Source organism: Oncorhynchus gorbuscha, linkage group LG03 (assembly GCF_021184085.1).
Source record: "Oncorhynchus gorbuscha isolate QuinsamMale2020 ecotype Even-year linkage group LG03, OgorEven_v1.0, whole genome shotgun sequence".
Taxonomy (NCBI): Eukaryota; Metazoa; Chordata; class Actinopteri; order Salmoniformes; family Salmonidae; genus Oncorhynchus; species Oncorhynchus gorbuscha.
In genome coordinates this window covers 74,594,079-74,606,344 of record NC_060175.1, presented here as the reverse complement: position 1 = coordinate 74,606,344, position 12,266 = coordinate 74,594,079, and the positions used below count along the sequence as shown (strand labels likewise).

At 40.7% G+C, this 12,266-nt stretch overlaps 1 protein-coding gene across 1 annotated transcript in view; it reads left to right on the top strand.

Moving 5' to 3' along the window:
• The first annotated feature begins 1,092 nt into the window (after window positions 1–1,092).
• LOC124031897 (forkhead box protein J3-like) overlaps window positions 1,093–12,266 on the top strand; it is a 99,023-nt gene continuing 87,849 nt past the window's right edge. Inside the window, exon 1 of the mRNA XM_046343690.1 lies at window positions 1,093–1,351. The gene's annotated coding sequence lies outside the window, so the exon portion shown is untranslated. The remainder of the gene's footprint in view (window positions 1,352–12,266) is intronic.

Here is a 12,266-nt window from a genome sequence, read left to right as displayed (position 1 = left end):
GACCTTTATTTAACCAGGCAAGTCAGGTAAGAATACATTTTTATTTTCAATGACAGCCTGGGAACAGTGGGTTAACTGCCTGTTCAGGGGCGGAATGACAGATTTGTACCTTGACAGCTCAGGGGTTTGAACTCGCAACCTTCCGGTAACTAGTCCAATGCTCTAACCACCAGGCTATCGCCTTGCCCCTCCACCACTGAGCCAGCTCCTTTACCAAAGGGAGAGGGATAACAAGAACTGCCACCAGAGGGGACTCTTGTTGGATAAATCTGACACACAATTCATTCTCACCAACCAGCATCAATTTCCTAATCACTGAAGGACTATAAACCATAACTCACCATCTACTGTATATATATATGTCTCCCTGTCTGATCGTATCATGTGATATACTGTATGTCCTGTGATGTAGGCTATCGGAAGTGATGTGTATGCAAATTTCCCTATGGGACAAATATTTCTTATTTCCTTCCTTTTTCCCCTTCCTTCCTTCCTTCCTTCCTTCCTTCCTTCCTTCCTTCCTTCCTTCCTTCCTTCCTTCCTTCCTTCCTTCCTTCCTTCCTTCCTTCCTTCCTTCCTTCCTTCCTTCCTTCCTTCCTTCCTTCCTTCCTTCCTTCCTTCCTTCCTTCCTTCCTTCCTTCCTTTCTCCTTTCCCTTCTTGCTTAATTTCTTGCTTAATTTCTTCCTTCCTTCATTCATTGTACCACCAACTACTGAAACACTCTGCCTACATAAATAATAGGCTGTTCTAACTATGACAATATTAAACACAAACTGAAGACATGCCTGAAAACAAATCAACATTGTAATGATGACTAGTTTGATCCATGCATCATTTTTAGAATCTGTCTAATTTAACATGTCCAGTGGCTATATATGTAAATTAGATTCATAGAAGAAGAAAAAATAACAGTTTATTATTATTATTAGCAAGTCTTTGTTGGCGATAACTAATTACCCACGAAAAGTTAATTAAATATGTAACACGGGAACTAGTTATGTAGATTTTAAATATGTTGCCAGACTGTGGTGCATGGATTTGTCTTCAACGTGCTCCGGCTGGCATTGGAAGTAGTTCCGGTGGTTTAGCAAGAGAACGGAGTCAGGAGACGCGGCGGGATCCTGTTGTTGGAGAAGCAAACGCGAATAGCGGGATGAGGAAGTCTCCAATTCATGGTACACAATTGACCACAGAACCGGTCAATGTCACACGAGTATTGCATGGGGCATGCAACTTCAGTGACAGCCCTAGAAGGTGAAGAAGCTCAGTCCTCGGAGGAAATGTTCAAGTGCAGCGCTGGAACCGCTGAACCTCTGTAAAATTTTAACCGGTTCATAACCATCCACCCGGGTAAGTAAACTGAAAAATTGGGGAATGTCTGTAAGCAAGGCCGGTGAGAAAATATCTCACATAGGCAAATACATTTAATTGAGCTTTGGGGTTGCGTTGCGTTGCGTACAGGCCTTGACAGGTTTTCTCTCCCTGTCATGCATATAGACAGCCCATGTTTTTTGAGGATAGCTTTGAATTAAACTTCCACAAGTTTTTTTCCAGGGTGATCCTGGGTCGTGCTTATCTGATTGATTGTGTTGTTTAATTGCCTTGCAAGGAGCAGAATGACTTTGATATTGAATTTGGAAATTGATCGAAACTGTTGCGCAAACATTCTGACATGTATGCATCAATGCATGCACTATAGGCTACTTTTTAGACATGCCTGAACTTCTGAAGTGGTGACATATGGTAGGGTCAAATAAAAAATCATCAGAAATTGACTGCATAAAATAAATAATTATAATTCAAATGCTGAGCTATTTTGTTTGCAAAAAAATGGGAAATTATATTATTTTAAAATTATTTTTCTCTCAAAAAGGTAGGGGTAAAATGATTTGACACCCCTGTTTTCAATACCTTTCAATACCTCACCATGTTTTATGAGTTGGAAAACACATGGGGAGGAATTTTAGACCATTTCTAGATACAGAATCTTTCCAGATCCTTGACATCCTTCATCTGCGTTTATGGAATGCCCTCTTTGATTCAAACCACGGCATTTCAATGGGTTTCAAGCCCGTAGATTGTAGGAATAATCTGGCTGTAATTAATTGGTATATACAGGCAGACACATTGGGGTGGAAATGTTCCTTACAAGCCAGAATATTTAATGAAAATACACTTAAACTTACTCCAAAAAAGGTCTGTGTGGTTCGTCCTTCAGACGCTCAAAATTGAAGACAAAATATCCACAAAAGTATTGTTTACCCAACTTTTTTAGAGAGGTATAAGTTTCTGTCGGCTTGTATTTCCGGTTTGTATTTTCAATCTACTGACGCCTGCTTTGTGGTGTAAACACTTGCACAATATGTAAATCATAAACAATAACTAAGCATAACCAAACCATAGACCAAATGTTACTCTCATTCAGCTGGCAGTGGCAAACCTACAGGCACTCTAAAAAGTCTGGTAAACAGTACTTTACTGTGGATATCTTCTCTCACATGTTGAGTGGTTGAAAGAAAAACTGCACAGACAACCAGCAGAGCAAATTTCAATATAATTGTATTAAACATTGTTGCTTGTAAGGAAAATGTACAAAATGTTGCACTCCAATGTGTCAGGCTGTATATACCAATTAGTTGTGTATGACAGCGTGATTAATCAGACAAGTCCGGAGACTGAGATGGCCATGGCAAAAATGTGATTTAATTTTTTTTTTTGATGTGTTATTGGTGTTATTGTCTTGCTGTTTCAGCCTTTTGGCAGATGCAACCATGATTTTGACTAAAATATCCTGGTCACTGGCCTACACACAATATCCTATACTGTCAAAGTTTAATTGTGTTTTCAGAAAGTTTTCAGAAAGAAAAATTTATAAAAAAGGAAAATGAAAAGTGTTAATCCCCTTTTTTATGGCAAGCATAAATAAGTTCAGGAGTAAAAATTTCCTTAAGAAGTCACATATGTTTCATCGACTCACTCTGTGTGCAATAATAGTGGTTAACATGATTTTTGAATGACTACCTCATCTCTGTACTCCACACATACAATTATCAGTAAGGTCCCTCAGTCGAGCAGTTAATTTCAAACACAGATTCAACCACAAAGACCAGTGCGGTTTCCGATGCCTCGCAAAGAAGGGCACCTATAGTTAGTTTGGTAAAAAAAGAAGCAGATATTGAATATCTCTTTGAACATGGTGAAGTTATGAATTACACTTTGGATGTTATGTCAGTAAACCCAGTCACTACAACGATACAGGCGTCCTTCCTAACTGAGTTGCCGGGAGGGAGGTAAACGCTGAAGGATTTCACCATGAGGCCAGTGGTGACTTTAAAACAGAGTTTAATGGCTGTGATAGGAGAACTGAGGATTAATCAACAACATTGTAGTTACTACACAATACAAACCTAAATGACAGAGTGAAAAGAAGAAGCCTGTACAGAATAAAACATATTCCAAAACATGCATCCTGTTTGAAATAAGGCACTAAAGTAAAACTGCAAAGAATGTAGTAAAGAAATTAACTTCCTGAATACAAAGCGTTATGTTTAGGGCAAATCCAACACAACACATCACTCTTCATATTTTCAAGCATGGTGGTGGCTGCATCATGTTATGTGTATGCTTGTCATCGGCAAGGACTAGGGAGTTTTTTATTTGGATAAAAATAAACGGAATAGGGCTAAGCACAGAAACTCCAAGAGGAAAACCTGGTTCAGTCTGCTTTCCAACAGACACTGGTAGACAAATTTGCCTTTCAGCAGAACAATAACCTAAAACACAAGGCCAAATAAACACTGGAGTTGCTTACCAAGATGACATTGAATGTTCCTGTGTGACCTAGATACAGTCTGACTTAAATTGGCTTGAAAATATTTGCCTGTCTAGCAATGATCAACAACCAACTTGACAGAGCTTGAAGAATTTTAAAAATAATAATGTGCAAATATTGTGCAATCCAGGTGTGGAAAGCTCTTAGACTTACCCAGAAATAATCACAGCTGTAATCGCTGCCAAAGGTGATTATAGCATGTATTGAATACTTATGTAAATGAGATATTTTTGTATTTCATTTTCAATACATTTGAAAAACATTTATTAAAAAAAACGTTTTCACTTTGTCATTATGGGACATTGTGTGTAGATGGGTGAAGAAAAAAATAGAATTCAGACTAACACAAAAGGTTGTATGAATACTTTCTGAAAGCACTGTATGTTGATTTTGTGCATAGAGCACACTTCTGACAAAACATAATTTTCTGCTATGTTGAAACCAGCATACGGAACAACTCTCTGCAAAATGTCTCCTTTCCAGTCTGAAAACATTGCCGAACATATCACGTATCACCAAAGGACATGTGGGGGGAGGGTTCTTGAAAAAACTATTTTTGCAATATCAAATTCTCCAGACCTCCAAGGAAGGCATGACAGCGATGTGATTTTGGAGGTATGGCAACAGGAGACTACTTATTGTGAAGTGGAAATGTCTAGGATAAACAACGGCTCAGCAGCAAAGTGGTAGGTCACACAAGCTCACAGAACTGGACCGTCAAGTGCTGAAGTGTGTAGCGCGTAAAAATTGTCTGTCCTCGGGTGCAACACTTAGTATCGAGTTCCAACCTGCCTCTAGAAGTAACGTCAGCAGAAGAACTGTTCGTTGGGAACTTCATGAAATGGGTTTCTATGGCCGAGCAGCCGCACACAAGCCTGAGATCATCATGCGCAATGCCAAGAGTTGGCCGGAGTGGTGTATGGACTCTGCAGCATTAATTGCCAATGGACTCTGCAGCAGTGGAAATGCGTTCTTTGGAGTGATGAATCATGCTTCACCATCTAGCAGTCCTGTGGACGAATCAAACAATGAAATTCTAGATGATTCTGTGCTAAAGGTCGACCGATTAATCGGAATGGCCGATTTTAAAAGTTTCCATAACAATCGGAAATCGGTATTTTTGGACACCGATTTGGCCGATTTTAAAAATAAATTATTATATATTTTTTTTTACACCTTTTTAACTAGGAAAGTCAGTTAAGAACACATTCTTATTTTCAATGACTGCCTAGGAACGGTGGGTTAACTGCCTTGTTCAGGGGCAGAATGACAGATTTTTACCTTGTCAGCTCGGGGATTCAATCTTGCAACCTTACAGTTAACTAGTTCAATGCTCTAACCACCTGCTTTACATTGCACTCCACGAGGAGCCTGCCTGTTACGCGAATGCAGTAAGAAGCTAAGGTAAGTTGCTAGCTAGCATTAAACTTCTCTTATAAAAAACAGTTAATCAATCTTAATCTCTAGTTAACTACACATGGTTGATGATATTACTAGTTTCTAGCGTGTCCTGCGTTGCATATAATCGATGCGGTGCGGAAAAAAGACTGCCGTTGCTCCGACGTGTAACTAACCATAAACACCAATGCCTTTCTTAAAATCAATACACAGAAGTATATATTTTTAAACCTGCATATTTAGCTCAAAGAAATCCAGGGTAGAAGTCAATATTATCCAGGTGAAATTGTGTCACTTCTCTTGCGTTCATTGCACGCAGAGTTAGGGTATATGCGATAATAATAAATGTTTTGTTTTCGAAATGATAGTTTCCGGATTCGACCATATTAATGACCAAAGGCTCGTATTTCTGTGTGTTATTATGTTATAATTAAGTCTATGATTTTATATTTGATAGAGCAGTCTGACTGAGCGATGGTAGGCAGCAGCAGGCTCGTAAGCATTCATTCAAACAGCACTTTCGTTCGTTTTGCCAGCAGCTCTTAGTAATGCTTCAAGCATTGCGCTGTTAATGACTTCAAGCCTATGATGACTCCCAAGATTAGGCTGGTGTAATCGATGTGAAATGGCTAGCTAGTTAGTGGGGTGCGCGCTAATAGCGTTTCAAAAGTAACTCACTCTGAGACTTGGAGTAGTTGTTCCCCTTGCTCTGCAAGGGACGCAGATAGCCTGGTTAGCGGGTGGTGGGTGGGACACAATGCAGATAGCCTGGTTAGCCAATGTGCGGGAGCACTGGTCGGTCGGTCGGTACAATTGAGGTAGTATGTACATGAATGTATAGTTAAAGTGACCATGCATATATTATAAACAGAGAGTAATAGCAGCTTAAAAAGAGGGCACACAATGCAAATAGTCCATGTAGCCATTTGATTACCTGTTCAGGAGTCTTATGGCTTGGGGGTAAAAACTGTTGAGAAGCCTTTTTGTCCTAGACTTGGCCCTCTGGTACCGCTTGCCATGCGGACGTAGAGAGAAAAGTCTATGACTGGGGTGGCTGGAGTCTTTGACAATTTTTAGGGCCTTCCTCTGACACCGCCTGGTATAGAGGTCCTGGATGGCAAGCAGCTTAGCCCCAGTGATGTACTGGGTCGTAGGCACTACCCTCTGTAGTGCCTTGCGGTCAGAGGCCGAGCAATTGCCGTACCAGGCAGTGATGCAACCAGTCAGGATGCTCTCGATGTTGTAGAACCTTTTGAGGATCTCAGGACCCATGCCAAATCTTTTTCTTTTCCTTTTCCTGAGGGGGAATAGGCTTTGTCGTGCCGTCTTCACGACTGTCTTGGTGCGTTTGGACCATTTTAGTTTTGTTGTTGATGTGGACACCAAGGAACTTGAAGCTCTCAACCTGCTCCACTACAGCCCCGCCGATGAGAATGGGGGCGTGCTTGGTCTTCCTTTTCCTGTAGTCCACGATCATCTCCTTATTCTTGGTTACGCTGAGGGATAGGTTGATATTCTGGCACCACCCGGCCAGGTCTCTGACCTCCCTCTAGGCTGTCTCGTCGTTGTCGGTGAACAGATCTACCACTGTGGTGTCGTCTGCAACCTTTAAATTATTTTTTTTTACCCCTTTTTTCTCCCCAATTTCATGATATCCAATTGGTAGTCGTTAGTCTTGTCTCATCGCTGCAACTCCCATACGGACTCGGGAGAGGCGAAGAAGGTCGAGAGCCATGCGTCCTCCGAAACACAACCCAACCTAGCCGCACTGCTTCTTGACACAACGCACATCCAAACCAGAAGCCAGCCGCACCAATGTGTCGGAGGAAACACTGTACACCTGGCGACCTGGTCAGCATGCACTGCGCCCGGGCCGCCACAGGAGTCGCTGTTGCGCAATGAGACAAGGATATCCCTGCTAACCCGGACGAAGCTGTGCCAATCTTAGCCCTGTATTGACGCTTTGCCTGTTTGTTGGTTCAGGATTTCCTGTAAGCTTCCCGGAAAGCGGGAAGCGGAAAGCGGCAGCTCTACCCCTTAGCTCAGTGCGGCTGTTGCCTGTAATCCATGGCTTCTGGTTGGGGTATGTGCGTACAGTCACTGTGGGGGGGACGTCCTCGATGCCATCGGAAGAATCCCGGAACATGTTCCAGTCTGTGATAGCAAAACAGTCCTGCAGTTTAGCACCTGCTTCATCTGACCACTTTTTTATAGACCGAGTCACTGGTGCTTCCTGCTTTAATTTTAGCTTGTAAGCAGGAATCAGGAGGATAGCGTTGTGGTCGGATTTACCAAATGGACGGCGAGGGAGAGCTTTGTACGCGTTTCTGTGTGTGGAGTACAGGTGATCTAGATTTTTTTCCCCTTGGGTTGCACATTTAACATGTTGAGGGAAATTTGGTAGAACTGATTTTAAGTTTCCCTGCATTAGTCTCCGGCCACTAGGTGCGGCACTTCTGGGTGAGTGGTTTCCTGTTTGCTTATTTCCTCTGGACCACGCTGCCATTTAGCGTCTCAGGAAGAAGACGCGCTCTGTCTCCTAGAGATGAACGTACTTTGGTGCAAAAAGTGCAAATCAATCCCAGAACAGCAAGAAAGGACATTGTGAAAATGCTGGAGGAAATTGGTAGAAAAGTATCTATATCCATAGTAAATTGAGTCCTATATCGACAACCTGAAAGGCCTCTCAGCAAGGAAGAAGCCACTGCTCCAAAACTGCCATAAAAAAGCTAGACTACGGTTTGCAACTGCACATGGGTACATGGATTGTACTTTTTGTAGAAATGTCCTCTGGTCTGATGAAACAGAAATGGAACTATTTGGCCATAATGAGTATTGTTATGTTTGGAGGAAAAGGGGGAAGGCTTGCAAGCGGAAGAACACCATCCCAACCTTGAAGCACGGGGGTGGCAGCATCGTGTTGTGGGGGTGCTTTGCTGCAGGAGGGACTGGTGCACTTCATAAAATAGATGGCATCATGAGGAAGGAAAATTATGTGGATATATTGAAGCAACATCTCAAGACATCACTCAGGAAGTTAAAGCTTGGTCGCAAATCGGTTTTCCAAATGGACAATGACCCCAAGCATACTTCCAAAGTTGTGGCAAAATGGCTTAAGGACAACAAAGTCAAGGTATTGGAGTGGCTATCACAAAGCCCAGACCTCTATCCCATAGAAAATTTGTGGGCAGAACTGAAAAAGCGTGTGTGAGCAAGGAGGCCACTAAATCTGACTGGAGGAATGGACCAAAATTCACCCAACTTTTTGTGGTAAGCTTGTGGTAGGCTATCTGAAATGTTTGACCCAAGTTAATCAATTTAAAAGCAATGCTACCAAATACTAATTGAGTGTATGTAAACTTCTGACCCATTGGGTATGTGATGAAAGAAATAAAAGCTTAAATAAATTATTCTCTATTATTCTGACATGTCACATTCTGAAAATAAAGTGGTGATCCTAACTGACCTAAGACAGGGAATTGTTACTAGGATTAAATGTCAGGAATTGTGAAAAACTGAGTTTCAATGTATTTGGTTAAGGTGTATGTAAACTTCCATATACAGTGTGTATATATATATTATATATATATATATAACAATGCAAAACAATATGCAAAACATGCAAAACAATATCTCTAGCTTAAACAGATTTTGATGATTTTATTTATTTTTTAAACATTTTTTTTACGCATCGAGCGGAGCATGGGAGGCCTCAAGCGGAAAATAATTTGTATGTTATTTTTTTATATTTTTATGCTCAGTTTGAGGACCCTTGCTGATGTGATTGATGCCTGAGGCAATTGACTCTTCTGCCTAATGGTATTTCCGCCAGTGGATTTATCTCGGAAGACAGCAGGAGTGGGGCTGGTCTTTTTTAGTTTTGTTACAATTTAGCCACGTACGAACTCCATGGTTGAATGTGACATAGGCCTAGGTCCACATTATGATTTAGTCATTTTGAAAGCATCTTAAACTAACCACAAGGAAGTTACGTGAAATACAAGAATGATGATGCAATTGTGAAGTGTAGGCTATTCACTGGTAGCCTACTCAAGTCCATGACAAGCTAACATCTGTAGCCGACAATAGACTATATTGGCAAGTTTTTGTTTGAACAATGACCGATAGCATATTCAGTCCATGGCGTGTATGTCTACCTTTGAATACAGACCCTACTACTGAAATCCTATTGCATTAGGCTATTTCTTTAGAAGTGCATTTGGTCTATGGGTCGTAAAACGAGCCTTGTTGGGGTTTTGTATGTTTAAAAAAAAAACGTACATGCATTTGGTGTTGATGCATGTCTTTAAATCTGAGAAAATCCAGTTTGCCATAGAGAAGTTGGTAATGACTCCTATCGCAACACACTGCAGCTTCCAGCGACAGTACTGTGGAGACCCACATGAGATATCATTGAACATAGGTCGTCTGAAAGAATGTCATGCTTAATCCTAACAGAACTTTAAGTGAGAGGTTGAAAGATGCCTGGTTCCTGATTTGGATGCGTCCCAAATTCCTATCAAGATGAGAGCTGTCTGAACAGATTTTTCTCATCATTATTTGTGCTGAGATTTACATTCGGTCTTAAATAGTGTTGATTGAGGGTAATTTGGCGTTTTAATTGCAGAACAGCTGCCACTCTCTCTCTGCTGATTGCCATTGTAGACATTCTCAATAGATCACTCATAGACCCTTAAATGCCTCATTAAAATATGTTATGCAGATTCCCATTAAACTTTCTAAAAAGGAACCTTCATAATGTTTTCTGATTTCTATTTTATTCTCAGAGGTCATTATAATCACTGTCAATGTCAGCAAATGCATCACCAAGAAATTAGGGATGCAGATTCAACCTACTTTTATTAAGTGAAATTGGAAATTATGTTTTGTCTTTGGGCAAATCCACAGTAACGGAATTGTGCTGAGACTTATATTTTTCAGTTTAAAATGTATGCTAAACAAAAAACATTGATTTTTTTGAAGTTTAACAAACCATACAAATTTTAACAATTTCCACTGAACATTTTACAAAAACACATTTACAGGAAGAACTGTGCAGATACAATGTTTGCATCTGCACTGTTTTTCCAGTAAATTAATGTATATATTTTTTACTGTGTAAAGTGTTCAAAGTAGTCATTGTTCATAGTGTTGTATGGTTTGTTAAACTTTTAAAATCAGTGGTTTTTGTACGGTTCACATTTTAAAGTGAAAAATCAGTCTGTGTAATTCCGTTACCATGGAATTTCCCCCTTTGCAGCTCTATGAATTGAAATGGCAAGTTCCTTTTTGTTTTGCTAGGCGTTGGGAAAATGGGGCTCAAACACAGGTTCAAAGGCAGCGCCTGTAACCATTGCTTCAATTATCAGTCTTATGAACAGTAGATTTGTTACAGTATCCCCACCAAACCGGAGATCATATCCAACACTCTATGCTAATTTCCTCATGTCTACATGCATCGCTGATGGCTATACCAGCGTGGTATACTACAAAGCAAGCTAGATCTACTCAGGCTTTTATAAAGCTAGCCAGCTTCAGTTAGCTAGTCTCAGTTAGCTTCACATTCCAGGTCAGGCTTCATCCGTACTACTACAGTGGATATTGCTCATCCGCTAACTCTAGCAGGCTTGTAACTCCGCGTCCATGTCGCACATGGCTAATCGTACGCCAAACTCTTCATTGAGACAATGCTGAAACATTAACCCATGGGCGAGTTAGTGCCACATTTTCATTTGTGCTGAAATCAAAATGAAAGAAAAGTTATCTTGAGAATTCAGCAGGCTATGGTATAAGATAGGCTTTTAGAAGTGGCGTCTTTATTTTCTGACTTTATTATTAACGGTGTGCTTATCAATGCACAAGCACCTTTTCCCTCGCCTATTGCTCCTTTTCTGTGGAACAACTTGATGTTACATTTACAGTGCATTCGGAAAGTATTCCGACCCCTTCACCTTTTCCACATTTTGTTACGTCACAGCCTTATTATATTTGCCTCATCAATCTACACACGATATCCCATAATGACAAAGCAAAAACAGGTTCTTAGAAATGTTTGCAACATAAATAGAAAATACCTTATTTACATAACTATTCAGAGTCTTTGCTATGAGAATTGAAATTGAGCTCAGGTGTATTCTGTTTCCATTGATCTTCCTTGAGATGTTTCTACAACTTGATTGGAGTCCACCTGTGGTAAATTCAATTGATTGGACATGATTTGGAAAGGCGCACACCTGTCTCAATAAGGTCCCACAGATGACAGTGCATGTCAGAGCAAAAACCAAGCCATGAGGTCGTAGGAATTGTCCTTAGAGCTCTGAGACAGGATTGTGTCCAGGCACAGATCTGGGGAAGGGTACCAAAACATTTCTGCAGAGTTCAAGGTCCCGAAGAATACTGTGGCCTCCATCATTCTTAAATGGAAGAAGTTTGGAACCACCAAGACATCATAGAGCTGGCCGCCCGGCCAAACTGAGCAATCGGGGGAGAAGGGCCTGGTACCAGTGCTGGTATACGTCTACATCAGCATGTTTCTGCAACACTCTATTAAATCAGAGGAATAGGAAAATCATGAATATGTTGGCTAGCATTGGCTAGCTATGTGAAGTCAGAGAGGAAGAAGCGAAGCAAGAGGAATACCTGGGCCCAATATCTTTTTTTTCTCCAGCAGGTGCCATGATTACTTCTTTTTTTTTTTGCCCACCAAGCGAGGAGTTTATGTATGGTCAATGAGTGTCGAATTTGAACAAAAAATGTAATGTCTTATTTGCTATGTGTGGCTTATTTGATGGAACAGAGGTGTCCTAGTTCTTAGGTTGTTATGGGTGTACTGATAAATGTAGAACATGTGACATCCTGGCAACTTTGGAGAAAAAAAACACTATCAGTATTGTGCTTGTTGTTCACACTCATATCTGCTTTCTCATTGGCTAGAATGGTCAAATCAAATTTTTATTTGTCCCAGCTGATCTTGCCTCCTCCCAACTGTCTTCCATTTTTTAAGACATTTATTTTCATTGATAGCGATTACTTGAG